Source organism: Chlorocebus sabaeus, chromosome 24 (assembly GCF_047675955.1).
Source record: "Chlorocebus sabaeus isolate Y175 chromosome 24, mChlSab1.0.hap1, whole genome shotgun sequence".
In the NCBI taxonomy this organism is placed as follows: domain Eukaryota; kingdom Metazoa; phylum Chordata; class Mammalia; order Primates; family Cercopithecidae; genus Chlorocebus; species Chlorocebus sabaeus.
In genome coordinates this window covers 11389865-11414157 of record NC_132927.1, presented here as the reverse complement: position 1 = coordinate 11414157, position 24293 = coordinate 11389865, and the positions used below count along the sequence as shown (strand labels likewise).

Genomic DNA, 24293 nt, shown 5'->3' with positions numbered 1-24293 from the left:
AAGAAAATCAGTAACTTGGGTAATTTATACTGTACATTAAATATATCTATTTGTCATTACTTATAATTCTTCTTCAGAATTTCCCTGTCATGCATTTCCAACAAGATACTTAAAAATTAATCTCACCTTGTTCTAATATGTACAGTAAAGTGTAAAACACCTTTGTATGTTAATAGCTAAGCCTTAATCTCAGATTGGAATAATCTACAATTCAAGGACACTCAAGATTCTCTTGCCTAACTAAAACGAATTTATAGAAATAAATCTGGATATGCTAGAATTTCACAAAAGAAGAATCTCTACTTAGATGGGGCTTTTAGAAAGGTAACAGATTAGCACACAGTACTTTTCTACAGTTGAACATCTATTACCTCAATCCACTCTTACAACAATTTTACGATATAAGCAGGATAGGGAATAGATCAGCCATTCCCTGCCAAAAAAAGCAAAATGACTTCCCACAGTCCTTTGGCTAGAGTATGAATGATGCTTTAAATTATAGGGCTGAATATACCTACTGGAAACTGCAAGGACAAATTTTGCTGCTATGCCATAATAGGAGAAATCATATTTTAATCATATTTAAAGACATATATTCCTCTTTGTGAAGGCATAATTGCAACATTCACAAAGACATGATAAGTATCACTGCAATCAGAATAGTACATACAAGGACTGATCCTGGCTCGAGTTACAGGGTCTTCTAACTGGGGTCTGACTAGGATTTAGATAGTGAGCAATGGAAACAGGCTGAAGTTTGGGGTGCCCTAAGTAAGGTAAGCACAGGGCCAAGTATCACACTTACTGCTGCAGTGTGAAGTACTGGAAAGAGCATAGATTTTGGAGTCTGACAGACTTAGATTCAAATCCTAGCTCTGTTACATACTGGCTATGTTACTTTGGGCATTTACTTAATCTCTCTGAGCCTCACTTTCCTCACTTGCAAAATGGAGATAATACCATTACCAAGGTAGATACCCTGAACGCCTGTTGTGAGGATTAAATGAGACAATATGTATAAAGCTGTTTTCAAAAACCTAGCAGATTAACTATTAACTTCCTTTCTTTTTTTAATGATACAGAGTATCTATCTCTGTATTATCTGGAGTGTAAGTAAGGTGGACATTTTCTGAACAATCTTACTAAAGTGTCTGTCCCATCATCCAGGAGCCACTCCTGGTATCTTTAAAATTAAGTGCCAATTACAACTGCCAGATTCTTATTCAACAGAAACTGCAGTGTCCAAAAACCCACCTTCCTCTACATAAACAATTATAAATATTCATGTCAAATTTGTCTGATTTGAGATTATAAAACAGAGTCTAATGATCAGATATGTCAAATCCTATTACAACACAATCCCTACAAAAAAGTTCTTTTTTTATTTTTTGAGATGGAGTTTCACTCTTGTTGCCCAGGATGGAGTGCAATGGGGCAATCTCAGCTCACTGCAACCTCCAGAGCAGCTGGGATTACAGGCACCCGCCACCACGCCCAGGTAATTTTTTGTATTTTTAGTAGAGACAGGGTTTCACCATGTTGGTCAGGCTGGTCTTGAACTCCTGACCTCAGATGATCCACCCGCCTCGGCCTCCCAAAGTGCTCAGATTATAGAGAGGCGTGAGCCACTGCACCTGGCCAAAAGTTCTTTCTTCTAAGTCCTTGTCAATGACTTTTTGAATCAATACTAGCCTCAAGAACTAAATATACTTAGAAAAATTACTTCTACATAGTATAATCAGCTTTCTGTATCCAGGGCTTCACAACCATGGATTCAACCAACCACAAATCAAAATGTTCAGAAAAAAAATTCTGCCGTAGTGAACATATACAGACTTTTCTTGTCATTATTTCCTAAACAATACAGTATAACGAGTATTTACTTAAGTATATAAATATGGTATAACAACTATTTACATTTTGTATTAGGTATTTATAAATGATCTAGAGATGCTTTAAACTATATAGAAGGATGTGCATAGGTTATAAGCAAATACTATGCCATTTTATATCAGGGACTTGAGCATCCTCTGATTTTGGTCCTGGAATCAATCCCCCCAAGATACCAAGGGACAACCGTATACTTTTCTATAAAGTAGTCAAAGCCTAATAACCAGTATTTGCTTTTCTGACTTTAATATTAAATATTTTTCTTAATTCTGCACAGCATATGTGTTCACAGTCTAGGACCAAATAAAAGCAAATTTAGTTAACAAAATGGCCTGTAAGTATTGTATTTAGTAAAAAAATATATATATATACACACACACACACACAATTTTTTTTTTTTGAGATGGAGTCTTGTTCTGTCACCAGGCAAGAGTGTAGTGGCGTGATCTCAGCTCACTGCAACTTCCGCCTCCCAGGTTCAAGCAATTCTTCTGCCTCAGCCTCCCAAGTAGCTAGGACTACAGGCGCATGCCACCATGCCCACCTAATTTTTGTATTTTTAGTAGAGACGGGGTTTCACCATGTTGGCCAGGATGGTCTTGATCTCTTGACCTCGTGATCCGCCCGCCTCAGCCTCCCAAAGTGCTGGGATTACAGGCATGAGCCACTGCGCCCAGCTTAGTAAAATATATTTTAATGACTAACTTTACAATGTTAATTATGACTTTCAAATTTAGGAAGTGTTTTTCATGCTGAATCTACTTATTCCACAGGGAAATAATTCACCTTTATGTTCTGTGATTACAAAATGACATACGCTCATTGTAAAAGTTGAAACATTACAAAAATATTTAAGGTAGAAAATATAATTCCCCTAATTCTACCAGCTCCCATACCATAGTAACAACCAATAATAATTTGGTATATATTAACATGGATTGTATTTTCTAGGTATATTAATTTAAGCAAGGTTTTCCAAGAATTATGGTTTTGGGGGTAGTAAAAAGGGGAGCAAAAATTAGGAAAATTCTTTTGTAAAATATGCTTGCTAATGCTAAAAACAGGCTTAAATGCAAAAGGCAGACTACAAAACTGCATATGTAATATAATCTATATTTTGTTAAACACAGTCTAAAAACAAGTATTAAAAAATATTAGCCATCAGGGAATTGTAAATCAAAATCTTAATGAGATATCATCCAAATACTTGTACACGAATGGTCATAGCAGCATTACTCATAATAGCCAAAAAGTAGAAACAACCCAAGTATCTTTCAACTTATGAATGGATAAGTAAAACATAGAATAAAATACAATGGGATATCAGTAGGCAATAAAAAGAAATGCAGTACTGAACACATGCTACAACATGGATTAATCTTCGAAACTAAGTGAAAAAACCCAGTCACAAAAGACCACATATTATAGTTCCGTATGAATTGTTCAGAATACATAAATCTATAGAGACAGAAAGTGGATTAATAGTTGCTTAGGGCTCAGGAGATGGAGTAAAATAGGGAATGATTGCTAATAGGTATGGGGTTTCTTCATGGGATAATAAAAATGTATGAAAATTGATTATGGTGATGGTTGCACAACTTTGTAAATACACTATAATCCTTTCAATTGTACACTTTAGGTGAACTGTGTAAGAACTATGTGTGTGTGCATATATACATATATATATATATATATTTTTTTTTTTTTTTTGAGACAGAGTCTCTCTGTTGCCCAGGCTAGAGTATAGTGGCACGATCTCGGCTCACTGCAACCTCTGCCTTCCGGGTTCAAGTGATTCTCTTGCCTCAACCTCCTGTGTAGCTGCGACTACAGGTGAGTGCCACAATGCCCACCTAATTTTTTGTATTTTTAGTAGAGATGGGGTTTCACCTTGTTAGCCAGGATGGTCTCAATCTCCTGACCTTGTGATCCGCCCGCCTCGGCCTCCCAAAGTGTTGGGACAGGTTTGAGCCATCCTGCCCAGCCAATAATTATATTTTAATAAACTGTTAAAATAACATTTGTCATATCTGGATGATGAGTAACTAGCAACTTTTTTTTTTTCTTCTTTTGAGGCGGAGTCTCACTCTGTCGCCCAGGCTGGAGTGCACAATCTCGGCTCACTGCAACCTCTGCCCTCTGAATTCAAGCGATTCTCCTGCCTTGGCCTCCCGAGTAGCTGTGATTACAGGCGCCTGCCACCGAACCCAGCTAATTTTTTGTATTTTTAGTAGAGATGTGTTTTCAACATCTTGGCCAGGCTGGTCTCGAACTCCTGACCTCGTGATCCACCTGCTTCGGCCTCCAAAAGTGCTGGGATTACAGGCGTGAACCACTGGGCCCGGCAATTTTCATTTTTCTTATACCTTTTTCTAATTTCCAATTTTTAGTAATGACTGAGATTATTATTAAGTCAAGGGAAAATTATTCTCCAAAGTGCTCCTTGTGAGAATTAGAGTGCAACTAATCAACAGACTAGAGGTTGGGATGGAGCTGCCACTGGTATTCATTTACTCATTCATTAAACACCTACTATGTACTCCAGAAATCGTCCCAGCATGACAGAAGTTCTAACTCCTAATCAAATATAACAGTTTAACACAAGACTTCAAAAGATAAATAATGCATCATACCACCTCTGCCTTAACTTAGCACCAAAGGTTATATTCAATTATATCAAGAAGTATCAAGCAACTTTCTCTTCATTAATTGTTTTTCAAATTTTAAAACTCATTTTATGTAAATACCACAGCACCAATTCATAGTTTTGCAGCAAAAAAAGTATACCAAAAAAAAGTCAATTAACAACAAGAGGTAATAACTCAAAACACCGGGAATCATTTCTTTATGATACTTTTTGGCTATGAGGTCAACCATAAAAGAATCTTTACACAAAATGCTACCAAGAAGAAAATTAAAACGAAAATCAAAAGAATTCCTTGGAAATGGTTGGCCTTAAAGTTGAAAAGAAAAAGGAAGAGTGAAAAATAAAAAAGGAAGAGGGATAAGAGGCATATGCTCAAGCCTTTCTCCATGGCACATAGAAGAAAATCAATTTTTAAACAGCTACATTTATGTTTATCTTACTGTAATCCTGTGGCAGGTCCAGAATTTCCAAATAGATCGAGTGAGAAGAGTAATCTGGAAGGAAGGCCTGAAGATGCTTTTTCATTATCTCTATATTAAGGTAGAAAATACCAGTTGGCCACATAAAAAAACTGAGGAAAAGGGATTTGAGGGAAATATTTCCCTCCCCTTTGGCACCACCATTGCTATGTTCTAGGCACTAAACCAAACCAAACCAAACCTCTTACCTAATCTCCTTTCTTCCTCATGACAAGCCTATTAGGTAGATGAGGATATTGAGGCTAGATTGGAATAGAAACTGGCTGAGGGTCACAAAGCACCTAAGGAGCACTTTAGCTCTCCCACAGCTTTCCATAGCTCTTTACACGTAACTAGTGTTTCTCATTACTCATCTTGATATCATGTATATTTATGTGCGTTAGCTTCTCAATAGCAGAGTTACTGTTATTCATTTCTGTATCCTTGTAGCCAAGAACAAGTATATATTTTGTTAAATTAAGCATGTGAAACAATCAGGTGAGGATAGCATGAAGAAAGGCAGCAGGGGAAAGTTTCAAGAAATGGATGGTCGCAGCGTCAAATGGTACAGAGAGAGCTATCAATCTATCTTAAATCATTATTGGCATTCAACTGATATTCTATATTCATTTATTGAACGTCTACTACACGCAGGACATTGTGTTAAGCACTACACACACACAGGAAAAATAAAAGTCTGGTACCAGTAGAAGGATTTTTGGGGAAGTAGCCTCATCTAAATTCCTGCTCAGGAAAGCAAAACGAAGAGTCAGGCCTGCAACTGCCTACATCTTATTTGGCGCAGGTAAATCGGCAGACAACTCAAAAGGGTCACAGTGCATCTTTAATAAAACTTCTCATGGAAGACAAGAGATAAAGAAGAGCCACAGAACCTCAGTCTCGGTAACGACTGCCGGTGGCCAGGGAGGCAGACTTCCCCCAGAGTCTCTCGCCTCCTGAGCAGCGCTGGGGCTGCCCCTAGCTGCCCCTCCGTGGTGTGGGGCGGGAAAAAACAGACACTTACCGCAAAAGACACCGCTAACGCCGTGGCCCTAAGGGGCCGGGAATTCCTTAGCGAGGCCCCACGCCGTGGGAAGAAACCCAAGAAAACTGGGAGCAGACAGACAGGTATTACCCCACAACCCAACTTCCCAAACTAAAAGTAGGGTCCCAACGCCCAGCACCGCGTCGCCAACTCCCACCAGCTGGAAAACCGACGAGTGCCACCGAACCTTCCGCCCAATGAGGAAACGTCACCACTCCGCGTAGTCCAGCCTTTCTAGAGGAGGATGCGCTTCCGCTTCCGGGGCACACCGCCGCGTTCTTTCTGCGCGGCTCCTGAAATAGTTTAGATGTTTATTTGCATCGACTGGCTTTTGGTTTCAGTTTCCTACCGCTGAATAACTGCAGTAGTAAAGTTAGTGGTAAAATAGGAGGCTGTCTAGGGATGTGATTTCGGGGGAGAAGTCATGCTTCGACGATCCACCTTAAGAAAAGTGATTAGGCGGAGCACTCCTAGCTAAGAGCGGAAAGATGAGAGATGGAGGTGTGACTGTTGGCAGAGATTCCCGGGCGCAAGAGAAACCTCCGTAGAGGGGTGGGACTTAGGGCTTCGCAGACTAGAGGCGGGTTTCGCGGAGGGTGGGGCGGTCTCTGCTTGCGCATGCGCAATGCCAACCAGTGCTTGTGCGTCTTGCTCTTGCAACGTAAAATTTCCCACCGCGAAGCAGGGAGTGAGGCTGCGGCGGCTTCGCATTGTGGTTCCTGCCGACCGCCAGGCGCTGCTACAGTGGATGCGAACTACCTATAAGTGTAAGTGACCACAGCCAGAGGCAGGCGGTGGGGGCAAGGATATGCTTCAGGCGCTGACTTTGAGGACTTAGGCGGGGTGAAGCCAAAAGCCTTCCTTAGGGTCGCTGTGCTGGTCTCTGCTCTCCTGTGGGGTAGATTGACCAGACCTCAGAGTGCTCTAACGGAAAAGCGAGTTAGTTGCTCGCCGCACGTAGAGGCCAATTAACAAGAGCGAGCTCTGAGGGATTTTATTTCCGAAGCCAGCCTGGAGGAAGCGGCACATTTGTGCAGCTTCACCTTTGGAGCAAAAAAGCGGGCATTTTATAAGGTACGAGAGGAAATGAGCAAGAGGTTTCTGCTAGCTGGTGCCTTATCTACCGGGTAGTTGACGCCTTTCTGAGCAGAAATAAGTTGTAAAAGTGGCCAAGTGGGCATGCTTTCAAAGGCTTACCCTTCCGCGGCTACCCCCGGAGCTGGGAGTTGCGTCTTGGATCTCGTAGATGAATTTGCTCTGTAGAGATTGGTCTGGTGAGGGGAGTTGAGAGGTTATTTTGTATTTCAAAAAGGGCTGAGTGGGAAGTGTAGTGGAGAGGGGAAAAGAGGGAAAAAATAAACTATCTCTTGGAAAATGGGGGTAATTGGATACAGTACCACTTGGAATTAATTGGGTGTGGGAAGACCTGGTTCAGAGTGGTTTGTGACTTTGCAGCAGACTTCGGACAAGCCTTTAGAGTTCCTTGTGCCTAACCCTTTTTCTGAAAGAAAATAGAGAGTTAGTCCTCTTCCCCATTACTCCTACAAACTTGTTGGGATTGGTACGTTGCCACCTGAAAAAGCACTTTGCCGGAGAGGTTTTAGGCTGTAGCGTTAGTAAGAAGTGTTAAAAGAAAAACCTTAGCCAAGTTAAATTTAACAGTTTGAGCAAAGAACGATTCGCGAATCGGGTAGGCTCAGAGAGATTGCAGCGCAGCCAAGTGTTGAAGATTTATAGACAGAAAAAGTCTGCAGTGAGCTTTTATCCCGCTGCTTCACTCCAGCCTGAGCGACACACGACCCTGTCTCTTTAAACACACACGTTAAAAACTGAGGAAATGTGGTAGCCAGATCTAGTTATTGAAAAATGGGTTAGATGTATTCTGGCAAAGTAAAGCCTGATGAAACCTCAAGAAAATAAGATATTCTTCGTTGGGTGTGTTGGCTCACGCCTGCGATCCCAGCACTTTGGGAGGCCGAGGCGGGCGGATCATGAGGTCAGGAGATCGAGACCATCCTGACTAACACGGTAAAACCCCGCCTCTACTAAAAATACAAAAAATTAGCCGGGCGTGGTGGCATGCCCTTGTAGTCCCAGCTATTCTGGAGGCTGAAGCAGGGGAATCGCTTGAACCCGGGAGGCAAAGGTTGCAGTAAGACAAGATTGCGCCACTGCACTCCAGCCTGGGCGACAGAGCGAGACTCCATCTCAAAAAAAAAAAAAGGATATTGTTATGTTTAGTAACTGTAGCAAACTATCCTATGCCTCTGTGTGTGTGTGTGTGTGTGTGTGTGTGTATGTGTGTGTATATGTATGTTTATTTTTTGAGACAAGAGTTTCACTCTTGTCACCCAGGCGGGGGTGCAGTGGCGCCATCAGGCTCACTGCAACCTCCACCTCCCAGATTCGAGCGATTTTGAGTGGCCGGGATTACAGGTGTCCGCCACCACGCCCGGCTAATTTTTGTATTTGTAATAGAGACAGAGTTTCACCATGTTTCCCAGGCTGGTCTCAGACTCCTGACCTCAGGTGATCTTCCTGCCTCAGCCTCCCAGAGTGCTGAGATTACAGGCGCGAGCCACCACGCCTGGCCACTATGCCTGTATTTTGCTGAATGTTGATCTCCATGGTTATTTTTATCCAAACTCATGACTTGAAATGTCATTGTTAGCTGATGACTTCCAATTTTAGATTTTTAACCTTGACCTCTTAAAATCCTTTGTGATGTTAGAGTCAGTAGGTTTAGGGATTGTAATGATCATTATTACTTATTTTCGGAGTCATTTTAGATAAGATGTCAAACTGAAGTTAACAGGAACATCTGATAGTGAGATTTGACCTGGAAAGTATAGAAAACCAGAGGTACAGCCTTGTTTATTTATTTATTTATCGAGACGGATTCTCAGTCTGTCGCTACGCTGGAGTGCAGTAGCACGATCTTGGCTCATTGCACCCTGCCTTCTGGGTTCAAGCAGTTCTCCTGCCTCAGCCCCTGGAGTAGCTGGCACGAACCACCGCATCCAGCTAATTTTGGTATTTTTAGTAGAGACAGGATTTTACCATGTTCGCCAGGCTGATCTTGAACTCGTGACCTTGTGATCCGCCCGCCTCAGCCTCCCAAAGTGCTGAATTACTGGCGTGAGCCACTGCGCCCAGCCCAATACATCTTTATTTCTATATACACAAAATCAAGATAAGAATTTCCATAATGTGCTGAGTCTCCTGTCACTTCATCTAAACCCTGTGTTGCACATTTCATTCTTCATATCCCATTTGTCAATAAAACAGCACCGATTTACATCTTTTTTCACATTCCTCAGCATAAGGTCATTTATTCTAAAAGCACTGAGTGCCTACAAAAATGTCGCATACTGCCTAGAGCTGGCAATTACTAAAACATCCTTGCCCTCAAGATTTGTTTTGTGGAGCCATCTGTAATCTAAATCTTGAATTTTTTTTTTTTCCTGTGTTTTGTTTGTTTTTGAGATGGGGTCTTTGTTACCCAGGCTGGAGTGCAGTGACACCATGATAGCTCACTACAGCCTCACACTCCTGGCCTCAAGGGATCCTGCCACCTCAGCCTCCTAAAGTGTTCAAATTACAAGCATGAGCCACTGTACTCAGCCTCAAATTTTAGAGATATCCGTTGAGACTCTATTTTTCAAAATCAGGAAGACTTGAAAGAATGTTTGGATAATTTTGTAAACAAGAGCCAATGTCACTGGCTAAAGAATATATTTTTCCTTTTTTTTTTTTTTTTTTGAGATGGTGTCTTGCTGTCACCCAGGCTGGAGTGCAATGGCACGATCTTGGCTCGCTGTAACCTCTGCTTCCTGGGTTCAAGCGATTCTGCTGCCTCAGCCTCCCAGAGTAGCTGGAACTACAGGTGCATGCTACCACGCCTGGCTAATTTTTTTGTATTTTTAGTAGAGACGGGGTTTCACCATGTTAGCCAGGATGTTCTCAAATCTCCTGATCTCGTGATCTGTCAGCCTCTGCCTCCCAAAGTGCTGGGATTACAGGCATGAGCCACCGCGATCGGCCTTATTTTTACTTCTTTTAAGGGTACTTTTTGTTGTTATTTTTAGAGACAGGGTCTCATTCTGTCACCCAGACTGGAGGTTGGTGTGCTGTGACACCATTATAAGCCCACTGCAGCTTTGACCTCCTGGGCTGAAGCAGTCCTCCCATCTCAGCCTCCTGAGTAGCTGGACTATGGTGCAAACCACCACACCCAGCTTTTTAAAATTTCCTGTAGAGATAGGATGTCACTGTGTTGCCCAGGCTGGTCTCAAACTCCTGGCTTCAAGAGATCCTCCTACCTTGGCTTCCCAAAGTGCTGGGATTACAGGCGTGAGCCATCGTACCTGATCTAAAGGTACTTCCTGTGCCTCTCTTCAGCAGACCCTGTAGTGAGGAAGCTCAAGCAATTTGTTAAACAATTTAAAAAATAACTTGAGTTTCTGAAGAATGTTTATTAACACGAATATTTTAAGAAGCGAGGCCAGGCATGTGGCTAAGATTACGCCTGTAATCTTAGCACTTTGGGAGGCCGAGGTAGGAGAATTGCCTGAGCCCAGGAATACGAGACTAGCCTGGGCAACATAGCGAGAACCTGTCTCAAAAAAAAAGAAAAAATTAAAATTAAAAAAAATTTTAAGAAAGAAGTGAGAGTATCACTGAGCTTAAAATAAAGGAGTATGGTTATTTATAATTCTTTTTAAAAAGTAGTGTATTAGTATACCTTCTTTATTGTGGTAAAATATATACAAAATAAAATTTACCGTTTTGACCTTTTTTTTTTTTCTTCAGACAGAATCTTGCTCTTCGCCCAGGCTAGAGTGCAGTGGCACAATCTCGGCTCACTGCAGCCTCCGCCTCCCAGGTTTAAGTGATTCTCCTGCCTCAGCCTCCTGAGTAGCTGGGATTACAGGCATGCACCACACCTGGCTTATTTTTGTATTTTTAATAGAGATGGGGTTTCACCATGTTGGCCAAACTGGTATCGAGCACCTGACCTCGTGATCTGCCGACCTCAGCCTCCCAAAGTGTTGGGATTACAGGCATGAGCCACTGTGCCTGGCCCGTTTTGACCATTTTTTACTGTATAGTTAAGTGGCATTAAATGTGTTCACATTGTTTTGTAAACATCATCACTATTAATCGCCAGAACTTTTTTGTCTTCCCACACTGAATCTCTTAGTATACCTTTTTATGAAGTGGTCTAAGTACAGCACAAATGATTCTTCCAAACAACTATTTGTCATTTTCCTGGTTAGATTTCCTTTTTCCTGGGGAAGTTTTTTTTTTTTTTTTTTTGAGATGGAGTCTCGCTGTGTCGCCCAGGCTGGAGTGCAGCCTCCTGAGTAGCTGGGATTACAGGCACATGCCACCGAGTCCGGGCGATTTTTGTATTTTTAGTAGAGGTGGGGTTTCACCATGTTGGCCAGGCTGCTCTTGAATTCCTGACCTCAGATGATCCGCCTGCCTCAGCCTCCGAAAGTGCTGGGATTACAGGTGTGAGCCAGTGCGCCTGTCCTCTCCTATAGTTTTTAAATAAATTTTTAAATCTCTGGCATTAAGTCATTTAAATAATGTCTTGCATGACATTTGTCTTGACCTTAAATTTAAATTGTAACTCTTCTTTAATTTTATACCATTTGATGGAATAGCAAGAGACAACGCTAGATGTTGAGTGTGGCTTTGGTTTTGAGTTTCATAGAGTTTATTAAAACTAGACAACATAGCTGTGTGCCATGGCTCACACCTGTAATCCTGGCATTTTGGGAGGTGAAGTGGACAGATCACCTGAGGTCAGGAGTTTGAGACCAGCCTGGCCAACATGGTGAAACCCTGTCTCTACTAAAAATACAAAAAAAAAAAAATAGCCAGGCATGTTGGTATGCACCTGTAGTCCCAGCTACCCGGGAGGCTGAGGTTGCAGTGAGTCACGATTGCGTCCCTACACTCCAGCCTGGGCGATAGAGTGAGACTCCATCTCAAGAAAAAAAAAAAAGAAACAGGATATAAAACAAAGGTGGGAGGCTACATGTTTCTTTTTACAGCTAAGCTAGGAAATAATGAGCACTAATGTCAGAAAGATAAAGCAAGTCTGAGGGGCAAAGTAGGCAAAAACAAGTTCTCCCCCCCAAAAAAGATAAAAAGCAGTTAAAATACAGCAGTACTGTATTTTACTGATCCTCTGGCAGAGTATCTTTTCCCTTCTATTTTCATGATGTGTATGAAGTGGGCTCTTTACCTAGATTTCAAAGTATAGGAGACTGACTGCAGTCCGTTAAGTGAGGGGAGCTGAGAACCAGAACTGCAAGTGGGGTCCCCAATAGGGCATATAAAAAAATACAATGCAACAGCAGTCTATTAACAAATTCTACTCTGAAGGCTTTCAGTATTTCCTGAATATGCAAAATAGAAATGAGGACGCTAAACCAATAACTCATACAAAGTCTCTCCTTTTCTTTCTTTTTTTTTTTTTGAGAGAGGGAATCTTGCTCTGTCACCCAGACTGGAGTGCAGTGGCGTGATCTCAGCTCTGCCTCCCAGGTTCACGCCATTCTCCTGCCTCAGCCTCTCAAGTAGCTGGGACTACAGGCGCCCACCACTACACCCGGCTAATTTATTTTTATTTTTTTAGTAGAGACGGGTTCACCATATTAGCCAGGATGGTGTTGATCTCCTGACCTCGTGATCCGCCCACCTCAGCCTCCCAAAGTGCTGGGATTACAGGCGTGGGCCATTGTGCCCGGCCCATGCCTGGCTAATTTTTGTATTTTTAGTAGAGACAGGGTTTCATCATATTGGTCAGGCTGGTCTCGAACTCCTGACCTCAAATGATCTGCTCGCCTTGGCTTCCCAAAGTGCTAGGATTATAGGCGTGAGCCACTGTGCTGGGCCTCTTCTTTTAGACAGAGTCTCACTCTGTCACCCAGGCTGGAGTGCAGTGGTATGAACACAGGGCTCACTGCAGCCTCAACTTCCCAAGCTCAAGTGAGCCTCCTCCCTCAGCCCAAGTAGCTGGGATTACAGGTGCGTGCCATCATACCTGGCTAATTTTTGCATTTTTTGGTAGTGACAGGGTTTTGCCATGTTGCCCAGAGTGATCTCATACTCTTGAGCTCAATCATTTTACCAACCTCAGCCTCCCAAAGCACTGGAATTGCAGGTGTGAGCCACTGCTCCAAACTGCTTATACAGTTTCTATTAAGGATCAAGTTACAAAGGGTAGAAAATTAAGGTTTGCAGGAAGGAAATTAACCAGATAATCAAGAAAATATTTAAATGCTTAAAATAACAATAGGCGACTAGAAACTTACAGGAGATTCTCTGTATCCTTTATTGTAAACACCTCTTCATCGAGTAGAATTGAACATGTTGCTGAGCAGTAGCTACAGAGCTTTTATAGGTTCTATTAAATGAATAAAAATAATTGTACTTGGCCGGGCGCGGTGGCTCACGCCTGTAATCCCAGCACTTTGGGAGGCCGAGATGGGCGGATCACGAGGTCAGGAGATCGAGACCATCCTGACTAACACGGTGAAACCCCGTCTCTACTAAAAAAAAAATACAAAAATTAGCCGGGCGCGGTGGCGGGCGTCTGTAGTCCCAGCCACACGGGAGGCTGAGGCAGGAGAATGGCGTGAACCCGGGAGGCGGAGCTTGCAGTGAGTGGAGATTGCGCCACCGCACTCCAGCCTGGGCGACAGAGCGAGACTCCGTCTCAAAAAAAAATAAAAAATAAAAATAAAAAATAATAATTGTACTTTTCTCTCAATCACATTTGTTGTGTATTAAAAATGGCCAGGTTATATGAAAAGAATAATACATCATCAGCAAGTGGGTTTATTTCAGGAATGCCCTGTTGGTTTAACATTAGAAAATCAATGTAATTCACCAAATTTGCTAAAAGATATATACAATCATACATCATTTACCAACAAGGATAGGTTCTGAGAAATGCATTGTTAGGCCATTTCATTGTTGTGCGAACATCATGGAGTGTACAGTACTGACACAAACCTAGGTTGTATAGCCTGTTGCACTTTCTACAAACCTGTACAACATGTTCCTGTACTGAATACTGTAGGCAGTTGTAACACAATGGTATTTGTGTATCTAAACATAGAAAAGGCTCAGTAAAAATATGGCATTGTAATCTTTTTTTTTTTTTTTTTTTTTGAGACAGAGTCTCGCTCTGTCGCCCAGGCTGGAGTGCAGTGGCGGGATCTCGGCTCACTGCAAGCTCCGCCTCCTGGGTTTACGCCATTCTCCTGCCTCAGCCTCCTGAGTAGCTGGGACTACAGGCGCCCGCCACCTCGCCCGGCTAGTTTTTTGTATTTTTTAGTAGAGACGGGGTTTCACCGGGTTAGCCAGGATGGTCTCGATCTCCTGACCTCATGATCCACCCGTCTCGGCCGGCATTGTAATCTTATGGGACCACCATGGTGTGTGCAGTCTGTCATTGATGGAAACGTCATTATGTAGTATGTGACTATATTTCAGAATTGTTGAGAGGGTGAGTTTTAAATGTTCTTGACACAAAGAAATAATAAATCTGGCTGGGTGCAGTGGCTCACGCCTGTAATCCCAGCACTTTGGGAGGCTGAGGCAGGTGGATCACCTGAGGTCGAGGGTTCGAGACCAGCCTGACAAGCATGGAGAAACCCTGTCCCTACTGAAAAAAAAAAAAACAAAATTAGCCAGGCATGGTGGCACATGCCTGTAATCCCAGCTACTCAAGAGGTTGAAATGGAAGAATCACTTGAACCGGGAAAGCAGAGGTTGTGGCGAGCTGAGATCACGCCATTGCACTCCAGCCTGAGCAACAAGAGCGAAACTCCGTCTCAAGAAAAACAAAGAAATAATAAATATGTGATGATGAATATGTTAGCCTGATTTGATCATTCTACAATGTATACACTGTACCCCATAAATATATGCAATTATTATCAATTAAAAATAAAATTTTAAGAAAATGGATGAGTAGACTTGTGATATGGAGGACCTTAAAAATCTCGAGATTTGATACACTGAAAAACAGAAAATCATTAAAAATTTGTAAGGAGAGGGAGTGATACAGAAGTGAGTTTTAAGCAAGATTAGCTTAGGTGAACAAGGTATTTTATAGTGGGGAGAAGCTGATATTGAGGAACTGGTTATGAGTTTGTGATGGTATTCCATTTGTGAGATGATGACTATGGCTATGAGATAGTTGAACTGGGAATGAAGGGAAAATAGGTTTCAAAAGAAAAAGTGGTGGGACTGAATACCTGACTAGATATAAAAAGTGAGGTTTGATTCATAGGCTGTCAGCTTTGAGGACTTTTCTTTCCCTATATATTTAATTAGATGTAAGTAGGAAATTTTAAAGAATTGATTTTGCCCTTTCGAGAAGCTCTTCTTTCTCCATTCCTTTCCCCTCTACATACGTAATTTGAGAAAAACTCTGCTGTCCTTTAGGCAGCTCGTTAGCATCTTCCTTTAATCTTTTTCCAAGCAACATAGTATTACCACACATTCGCTGTTTACATGTTAAGAGATGTTCCACCTCAGTAGTAATTAAATAAATGCAAATTAAAACAACCAGTTTTTGTTTTGTTTTTTTTTTTTTCAGATAGGATCTCACTCTGGTTGCCCAGGCTGGTATGCAATCATGTGATCACGGCTCGCTGCAGCCTTGACCTCCAAGGTTCAGGTGATCCTCCTACAGAGCTCAGCCTCCCGAGTAGCTGGGACTATAGGTATATACCACCACACCCAGCTACGTTTTAATTTATTTTTGTAGTGATGGGGTTTCACCATGTTGCTCAGGCTGGTCTCAAACCCTTGGACTCAAGCAGTCCACCTGCCTTGGCCTCCCAAAGTGCTGGGATTACAGGGGTGAGCCACCGTGCCCTGCCCAAGTTTGTTTTTATAATAATAATCAGTGTTGTGAGGGTTTGATGAGACTTGTGTTCTTTTTTGTTTGTTTGTTTTTTTGAGAGGCAGTCTCATGCCCAGGCTGGAGTGTAGTAGTGCCGTCCCAACTCACTGCAACCTCCAGCTCCCGGGTTCAAGTAATTCCCCTGCCTCAGCCTCCCAAGCAACTAGGATTACAGGCATGTACCACCATGCCCAGCTAATTTTTGTATTTTAGTAGAGACAGGATTTTACCATGTTGGACAGACTGGCCTCAAACTCCTGACCTCAATTGATCCACCCGCCTCAGTCTCCCAAAGTGCTGGGATTACAGGCGTGAGCCACCACGCCCAGCCAGAGGCTCGTGTTCTTTTTTATTTCTGTTAAACTGATGTCCTTCAAGACAGAAAGAAATGTGCAAATATGTAGGAAAAGCCTTTAAAATGTTGAAGCACTTCTAAGAATTTATAGTAAGGAAATAACCGAAGATGCAAAGAGATGATGTTTGTCAAAATGTTTGTTGCAATATTCTCAGTTTTTCACAATTATAACTATATTTAACTGTCTCGGGGTAGCAGTGAATGGTTAAATAGAGACTACACAACCTTCAAAAGTAAAGTTTCCACAAATTTTAATTTTAATGACATAGCGTAAATGCTTAGGATGTGCAGTGGGTTTTCCATATCCACAGATTCTACATTTGTAGATTGATCCAGCAGAGAATTGCAAGCATTTCAAAAATAGTAATATAATGTTTTTACAAATACAGCATAACAACTTTTTTTTGAAATGGAGTTTTGCTTTTGTCACCCAGGCTGGAGTGCAGTGGCACAATCTCGGCTCACTGCAACCTCTGCCTTCCAGGTTCAAGTGATTCTCCTGCCTCAGCCTCCCGAGTAGCTGGGATTACAGGTGCCAACCACCACACCTGGCTAGTTTTTGTATTTTTAGTAGAGACGGAGTTTCACCATGTTGGCCAGGCTGGTCTCGAACTCCTGATCTCAGGTGATCCACCCGCCTCGGCCTCCCAAAGTGCTGGGATTACAGGCATGAGTCACCGTACCCGACTGCATGTCTACTACTCTTGAATTGACATCGCTACTTATGTATCTAAAATGGCAGGGTACAGGTGGTGCCACTATTCTGTCGTCAGGATACTTTCCACTAAGGTTAGTGGAACTGCGCAACCATTCATAGCTCAGATTCATCAGTCACAAAAGAAGCCCAGATGATTATGCTGTTCATAAAAAAAAATTTTCTTTAGTATTTTGGTTCTGCTTTAATCTTAATCCCTAGGGTAATAGAAGAGATACTCAAGTTCAGAGAGGCGTGGAAGTTATTTGAGAGAGCAGGTGGGCCCAATTTTTTCCTTATGCCAAGTCATCCTTTTTCCTCAAAAATAACAGCAAGAACGTTGCCGCATTTGCCTCCGCAGCATTATATCATGCTGCAGAAACCAGCTCAACTATGCGAAACTACCACCAGGACTGGCAGACACCAGCAGGGATTCCAGAGACCACGCTGCAGAGAGCATACAGAAAGAAAATTAAGAAATCAGGTCAGTTAGCATTCACTCATGAGCAATGGGAAAGTCTCAGCTCATGGTGTCACACCAGAATGCACATGATGTGCAGTCTGATAATGCAACACTTAGATCATAAAGCAAGAGAAGTGAATGTCTGACATCATTGACTGAGGATAGTTCATGAAGAGATAAATAAAAGTAAATATGTTAAATTTACTCTGAGTGTTTCTTAAAGGTTCTCCTATTCTTCCTAACCCCCAGTCTCTTCAGCCTAGTCAGCCCTAAATTTGGTTTTAAACAGTTTTTCATGTAGTTCTTCAACCATGTCCCCAATTCTTTTGAGTCCTCACCCCTTTGACTCATCAGTACTATTCATTCAACAAATATTTTTTGAGAGTATCCTGTTTGCCAGGCTCTGGAAAAACAATCAAAGCCCAAGAAGGGCCAATGGTGTGATCCTAACTACATCCATGTCCTTGTTTTTTCCTCCGTTCCATTTCCCTCAGTTGTATTAAGGATGAAGCTCACTTTTTTGTTTCCTTCTCCTACATTTGCACCTTACACTTTTACTTATTCTTCTATTCCTTTATTTTTAGAATTAGTTCTCATTTTTGGCCTGGCACGGTGGCTCACACCTGTAGTCCCAGCACTGTAGGAGGCTGAGGTGAGTGGATCACGAGGTCAGGAGATCGAGACCATCCTGGCTAACACGGTGAAATCCTGTCTTTACTAAAAATATAAAAAATTAGCCGGGCATGGTGGCGGGCACCTGTAGTCCCAGCTACTTGGGAGGCTGAGGCAGGAGAGTGACTTGAACCTAGGAGGCAGAGCTTGCAGTGAGCCAAGATCGCACCACTGCACTCCAACCTGGGTGACAGAGTGAGACTCCATCTCAAAAAAAAAAAAAAGTTCTCATGTTTCTTCTCCCAGCAGTCCTATCTTTCAAGTTCCTTCAAATCCTAACCCTTAATGGAAAACCTATGTTATGAATATTGTTTTGTAAAGCAAGGCTAATGATCTCTTCTTGGCCAGTTGTGGTGGCTCATACCTATAATCCCAGCCTTTTGGGAGGCTGAAGGGAGAGGATCATTTGAGCCTAGGAGTTCAAGACCAGCCTGGAACATAGCAAGACCCCATCTCTATTTAAAAAAAAAAAAATTGCCACCCACTAACCTGAAAACAGTAATTCTCCGTGTGGTTTTCAGACTGTGAATGACTGAATAAAGGAGCTAAATTCTGCACATTTTTTTTTTTTTCTGAGACAGAGTCTTGCTCTGGTTGCCCAGGCTGGAGTGCAATGGTGCGATCTCGGCTCACCGCAACCCCCGCCTCCCAGGTTCGAGCAATTCTCCTGCCTCAGCTTCCCAAGTAGCTAGGATTACAGGCACCCGACACCACACCTAGCTAATTTTTGTATTTTTGGTAGAGACGGGGTTTCATTATGTTGGTCAGGCTGGTCTCAAACTCCTGACCTAGTGATCCACCCACCTTGGCCTCCCAAAGTGCTGGGATTACAGGCGTGAGCCACCACACCTAGCCATCTGCACATTCTTAATAGTGCTATGCATATAAACAGTTTTGTGAAATCCACAATATATACAATGAGAAAAGTAATCCTTATATGTTAATAATTGACCCACAAACTTCAACTTTTTATCTTTTTTTTTTTTTTTTTTTTGAGATGGAGTCTCTCTCTGTCGCCCAGGCTGGAGTGCAATGGCACGATCTTGGCTCACTGCAAGCTCTGCTTCCCGAGTTCACACCATTCTCCTACCTCAGCCTCCTGAATAGCTGGGACTACAGGTGCCTGCCACAAAGCCCAGCTAATTTTTTTTTGTATTTTTAGTAGAGATGGGGTTTCACCATGTTAGCCAGGATGGTCTCGATCTCCTAACCTCATGATCCACCCACCTTTGCCTCCCAAAGTGCTGGGATTACAGGCATGAGCCACCGCACCTGGCCCAACTTTTTATCTTAAATTTCCTTCTGATCCTTATATATCCATACCTGATTTTTATATACCAACCAAGGTTTCTCTGTTTAAATGTAGACACATTTTTAGGTATTCAAGCAGAGTGGTTTATTACCGTTAAGGTAAAAGGAATCAAACATTTATTTCTTTGTAGCCACTTGCTAGTATATCCTATACCACTAATATTGATAAATGACTACTATTTATAAGCACAAAGTTTTAATAGCATTTTATTATTTGAAAACTGCACTCTGGGAAAAGATTACTTGTTAAATATTTTAATGCTAAGTCACTGACATGCAGGACTCCGAAGACCTGGTATTAAACTTTTTCCCCTATTATTAACTAATATAATTTCTTTGAAGAAATCTTTCTGGGTAACTATTTGTAAACTATACTACTTAGGATAGACACAATGATCTATGAGATTCCTTTCAACTAGAGTTTTATATATTTCTAAGGTCTCAGAAATAAAACGAAAGTAGAGCAGTTACTTGCATAAGCAAAACAATGTCTTACTGTGCCTTTTTGTTGCTCTCAGAATGTTTGCATATAGACCACTGACATTTTACTTTATTTAGCAATAAAAAGATACTTCTTTGTACTGTTTCTTTTGATGTTTTTCTCTCCAACAGATGCAGCAGCAGCCGGAACCCACAGTTCACCTTGGTGCATTCCTTTATGATGAAGACTTATTGATTCATTATATGAGAAAGGAAAAATGAGCAGAAACTACTGTATGATGTGCAGCTCACACCAGACAGCACCTTTAGGTAGGCACTTAGGTGTGCAAATCTGACGACTTTATGTGTATTTTTTCTTATATGTCATGAGTATGCAAAGTTTGGACTAAGCTATTCAATGTTTTCTGAAAGCAAAAGGCCAACCTGTGGCATGGTTATTACCAAATACTGCAGTTAGGGAGAGTAAACGAATATTATCTCAGGAGAATAGGTCACTTAATGTCCCCTAGGATATATTTAGAAACTTTTTTGTTGTTGTTTTGTTTTGTTGTTTTGAAACTGAGTCTCCCTCTATCGCCCAGGCTAGAGTGCAGTGGCACAATCTTGGCTCACTGCAGCCTCCACCTCCTGGGTTCAAGCAGTTGTGCCTCAGCCTCCCAAGTAGCTGGGATTACAGGCGCCTGCCACTACACCCAGCTAATTTTTTTGTATTTTTAGTAGATACGGGGTTTCACTATGTTGGCCAGGCTGGTCTCGAACTCCTGACCTCAAGTGATCCACCCACGTTGGCCTCCCAAAGTGCTAGGATTACAGGCATGGGCTATCACACCCAGCCTAGAAACTGTTTTTCACAATTTTTTTTTCCTAGTCAAGTAGGGCAGTGAGATGTTTTTCACATCTAGAAACTATTTAATTAAAGGCGCCTCTGCAGATTCAGAAACTAAACAGAGGTGACAATACAAAGGAACTGACTCATACTCTGCGTACTGAACAAAGATTGATAAACCATACACTGATTGATTTAGAATGAGAAATACAATTTCCAAGGAGGCTGAAATGTTCTCCCCATAAAAACATCTACTTGAGCTGGACATGGTGGTATGTACCTATAGTCTCAGCTACTTGGAAGGCTGAGGTGGAAGGACTGCTTAAGACCGGGAGTTCAGGGCTGCAGTGCAGTGTGATTGGGCCTGTGAATAGCCACTGCACTCCAGCCTGGACAACAGGAGACCCAGTCACTTAAAAGAAAAATATCTGGCTGGGCGCAGTGGCTCATGCCTGTAATCCCAGCACTTGGGAGGCCGAGATGGGCAGATCACTTCAGGCCAGGAGCTTGAAACCAGCCTGACCAACATGGTAAAACCCCATCTGTACTAAAAATACAAAAAATAGCAGGGTGTGGCAGCACACATCTGTAATCCCAGCTACTCATGAGGCTGAGGCATGAGAATTGCTTGAACCCAGGAGGTGGAGGGTGCAGTGAGCTGAGATCACACCACTGTACTCCAGCCTGGGTGACAGAGCAAGAGTGTCTAAAAGAAAAAATCTACTTAAGAAATCAGATAGTGATCAGATATTATTGGGTGGGCATGGACACAGAAGACAGAGATAGGTAATTTTGAGAAATCATTCATTCAGGCTATAATTTGACCAAGTGAAGCATCCCAATCCATATTAGAGAACTTCTCTAGTGACAGAAAGTCTTCTGTCTTTGTTCAGACTGGATAGATTTGTCTAGTCTGTTACTTTGGACATATATTTCTCTGCTCACTTACATTCAGGATTATTACATAGAGTGGGCTACCCCTCTGGGTAAATAATCTTGTGCTTATATTACTGATCTTAGATAATATCATTACCAAAGATTAACTACCAATTTGGAATATGTTGCTAATATAAATATATTGTACCAATATTATAATTTGAGATTAAACTTCCCTGATTTATTTAAGATCCTATTTCTCAATAATACTTCTAGTTTCCATTTGAGGTAGTTAAAATTTACAGAATGAAAAGGATTTGGACAATAATAGAAGAAACACTAAAAAGTTATTAATAACTTTGGGAGGCTAAGGTGGGTGGATCACTTGAGGTCAGGAGTTTGAGACCAGCCTGGCCAACGTGGCAAGACCCCATCTCTAATAAAAATACAAAAATTAGCTGGGTGTGGTGTGGCACACGTCTGTAGTCCCAGCTACCTGGGAGGCTAAGGTGGGAAGATTGCTTGAACGTGGGAGGCGTGCAGTGAGCCCCATTCTGGGCAACAAAGTGAGATAACGTCTCAAAAAAAAAAGTTAATAACTGTAATATCCTGTTAAAAATATGTATAGAAGAGCTATGTTTGACAGATAAAAATTTAAAGATTAGGATGTGTCTTCCCATAAAAATCTTATTTTTAATTACTGGGTAAACAAGCCAGCCTCCCCATTATAGAGAACTATAATGAATCTGAAACATTTATCACCATGAGGGACTTTCCCCCTCTCTATGACAAGGGGCATGTCTAGCTACAAGACTATGGTGGTGACTGTAACCCAAAGAAGCACCAGTGTTGCAGAGGGTAGAGAAGATGAGGATCCTAGGGAGATAACGACTACACTGCTTACAGCCCAACCCCCAAGAATGACTTCAGAGGCCTACTCACACCTTTTATTCTCTTCTAAGGGATTGGCCTACCTGCTTCCATTTTACTTTTCACCCTCTGTTAGGACCAAGGTTTTTCCCCTTCCTAATCATTATTATTACATAGAACATGATGTAATAAGTCATTGGGTTACCTACATATCAGAAGAAAACCAGACTCAGGCTCTCTCAGATATTTCATGACAGAAACTAGGGTGAGAAGATAGATTAGGAGGCTAGAAATGGTGGCAGGTAAACTTAAGGGGGATAAAAGCAATTTATGGGTGTATGTGAATCTTTCACATCACTCCTCTCTTGCTCTCCAGAATCTATTCCAAGTTGATTAGGGCTGCCACTCAGCATAGCTCCAGAGCCAGTCATACGTTTGGTAGTCTACAGTCTATGCAGCAATACATAGTACTTCCGAGGTTGGTTCTGGGATAAGGTGAGAAAGCCAGATGGTATGGAAGTTATGACACTGTCCCAGGCAGCAACAGGCCATAGGAAGTAGAGGAAGGAAAAAGTCAGAATCTCTAAAGCAGCAGCAAGAAGGAGATGAGGGGCACAGAAATAGAGACGGTCTTCTAAGTAGCTGTTCCCTAAAGTCCTTTTAAATGTCAGACTTAATATTTGTTCTCTCTAATATAAGTCAGAGTGGATGAGTAAAAAATTATCACACATTTTTTCTAAATAACTTCTGGATGATTTTCATTAAGGAAAAAAACATGAAATATACTTTATAGATGAAATATAGATGAAAGAATTAGAAGTCCAGAATGCAATTGCTTATACCCAAGCAAAATTTGATGTTCACTCTTCTAATTTTCCGGGATTTATTTCTCATTACTTCTCCCTCATGGAAATGAAATTCATTTATCATCCTATACTCTCTGACGTATCAGGAAAGGTCTTGGTTGACATCAGCTCCAGGCCCAGCATAGTCCTTTATGGGGTACTGTCCAGCTTGTGTGTCCGGAATTGGTGGGTTCTTGGTCTTGCTGACTTCAAGTATGAAGCCACGGACCCTCGCGGTGACTGTTACAGTTCTTAAAGATGGTGTGTCCGGAGTTTCTTCCTTCTGACGTTCGGACATGTTCAGAGTTTCTTCCTTCTGGTGGGTTTCATGGTCTCGCTGGCTTCAGGAATGAAGCTGCAGACCTTCACAGTGAGTGTTATAGCTCTTAAGGTGGCACATCTGGAATTGTTCGTTCCTCCCGTCTGGAGTTGTTTGTCCCTCCCGGTGGGTTTGTGGTCTCACTGTCCTCAGGAGTGAAGCTGCACACTTTGGCAGTGAATGTTACAGCTCATAAAGGCAGTGTGGACCCAAAGAATGTGCAGCAGCAAGATTTATTGCAGAGTGAAAGAACAAAGCTTCCACACCATGGAAAGTGACCCCAGGGTTGCTACTGGCCCAGGTGGCCTGCTTTTATTCCCTTATCTGGCACCAGGCACATCCTGCTGATTGGTCCATTTTAGGGAGAGCCGATTGATACATTTTAGAGAGAGCTGATTGGTCCGTTTTACAGAGAGCTGATTGGTCCATTTTGACAGAGTGCTGATTGGTGATTTACAAACCTTTAGCTAGACACAGAGTGCTGATTGGTACATTGGTGCATTTACAATCCTTTAGCTAGACAGAAAAGCTATCCAAGTCTCCACCAGTGCCAGAAGCCCAGCCAGCTTCACCTCTCACTGGCACTGCCCCCGGGACTTAGCGGCACCCGGGCACTCCGGCAGCCCAGAGGAAGCTCGTCCCTG

The 24293-nt window shown here is 42.1% G+C and overlaps 2 protein-coding genes across 5 annotated transcripts in view; one reads left to right on the top strand and one right to left on the bottom strand.

The window, feature by feature from the left end:
- Positions 1–6571, bottom strand: part of LOC103228813 (signal recognition particle subunit SRP54) — a 97414-nt gene extending 90843 nt beyond the window's left edge. The window contains exons 1-3 of one of the 3 annotated variants that reach the window (XM_037983888.2): positions 6482–6571; positions 6228–6333; positions 4978–5067 (exon numbers count right to left, since the gene is read on the bottom strand). The gene's annotated coding sequence lies outside the window, so the exon portion shown is untranslated. Of the gene's footprint in view, positions 1–4977; positions 5068–6019 lie in introns of all 3 variants that reach the window. The other 2 variants (XM_073010926.1, XM_007986469.3) reach the window with 2 other exon arrangements.
- A 104-nt stretch (positions 6572–6675) lies between these two features.
- BAZ1A (bromodomain adjacent to zinc finger domain 1A) overlaps positions 6676–24293 on the top strand; it is a 231106-nt gene continuing 213488 nt past the window's right edge. For both annotated transcript variants that reach the window (XM_073010925.1, XM_073010924.1), the window contains exons 1-4: positions 6676–6807; positions 15669–15795; positions 17359–17510; positions 20085–20222. The gene's annotated coding sequence lies outside the window, so the exon portion shown is untranslated. The remainder of the gene's footprint in view (positions 6808–15668; positions 15796–17358; positions 17511–20084; positions 20223–24293) is intronic.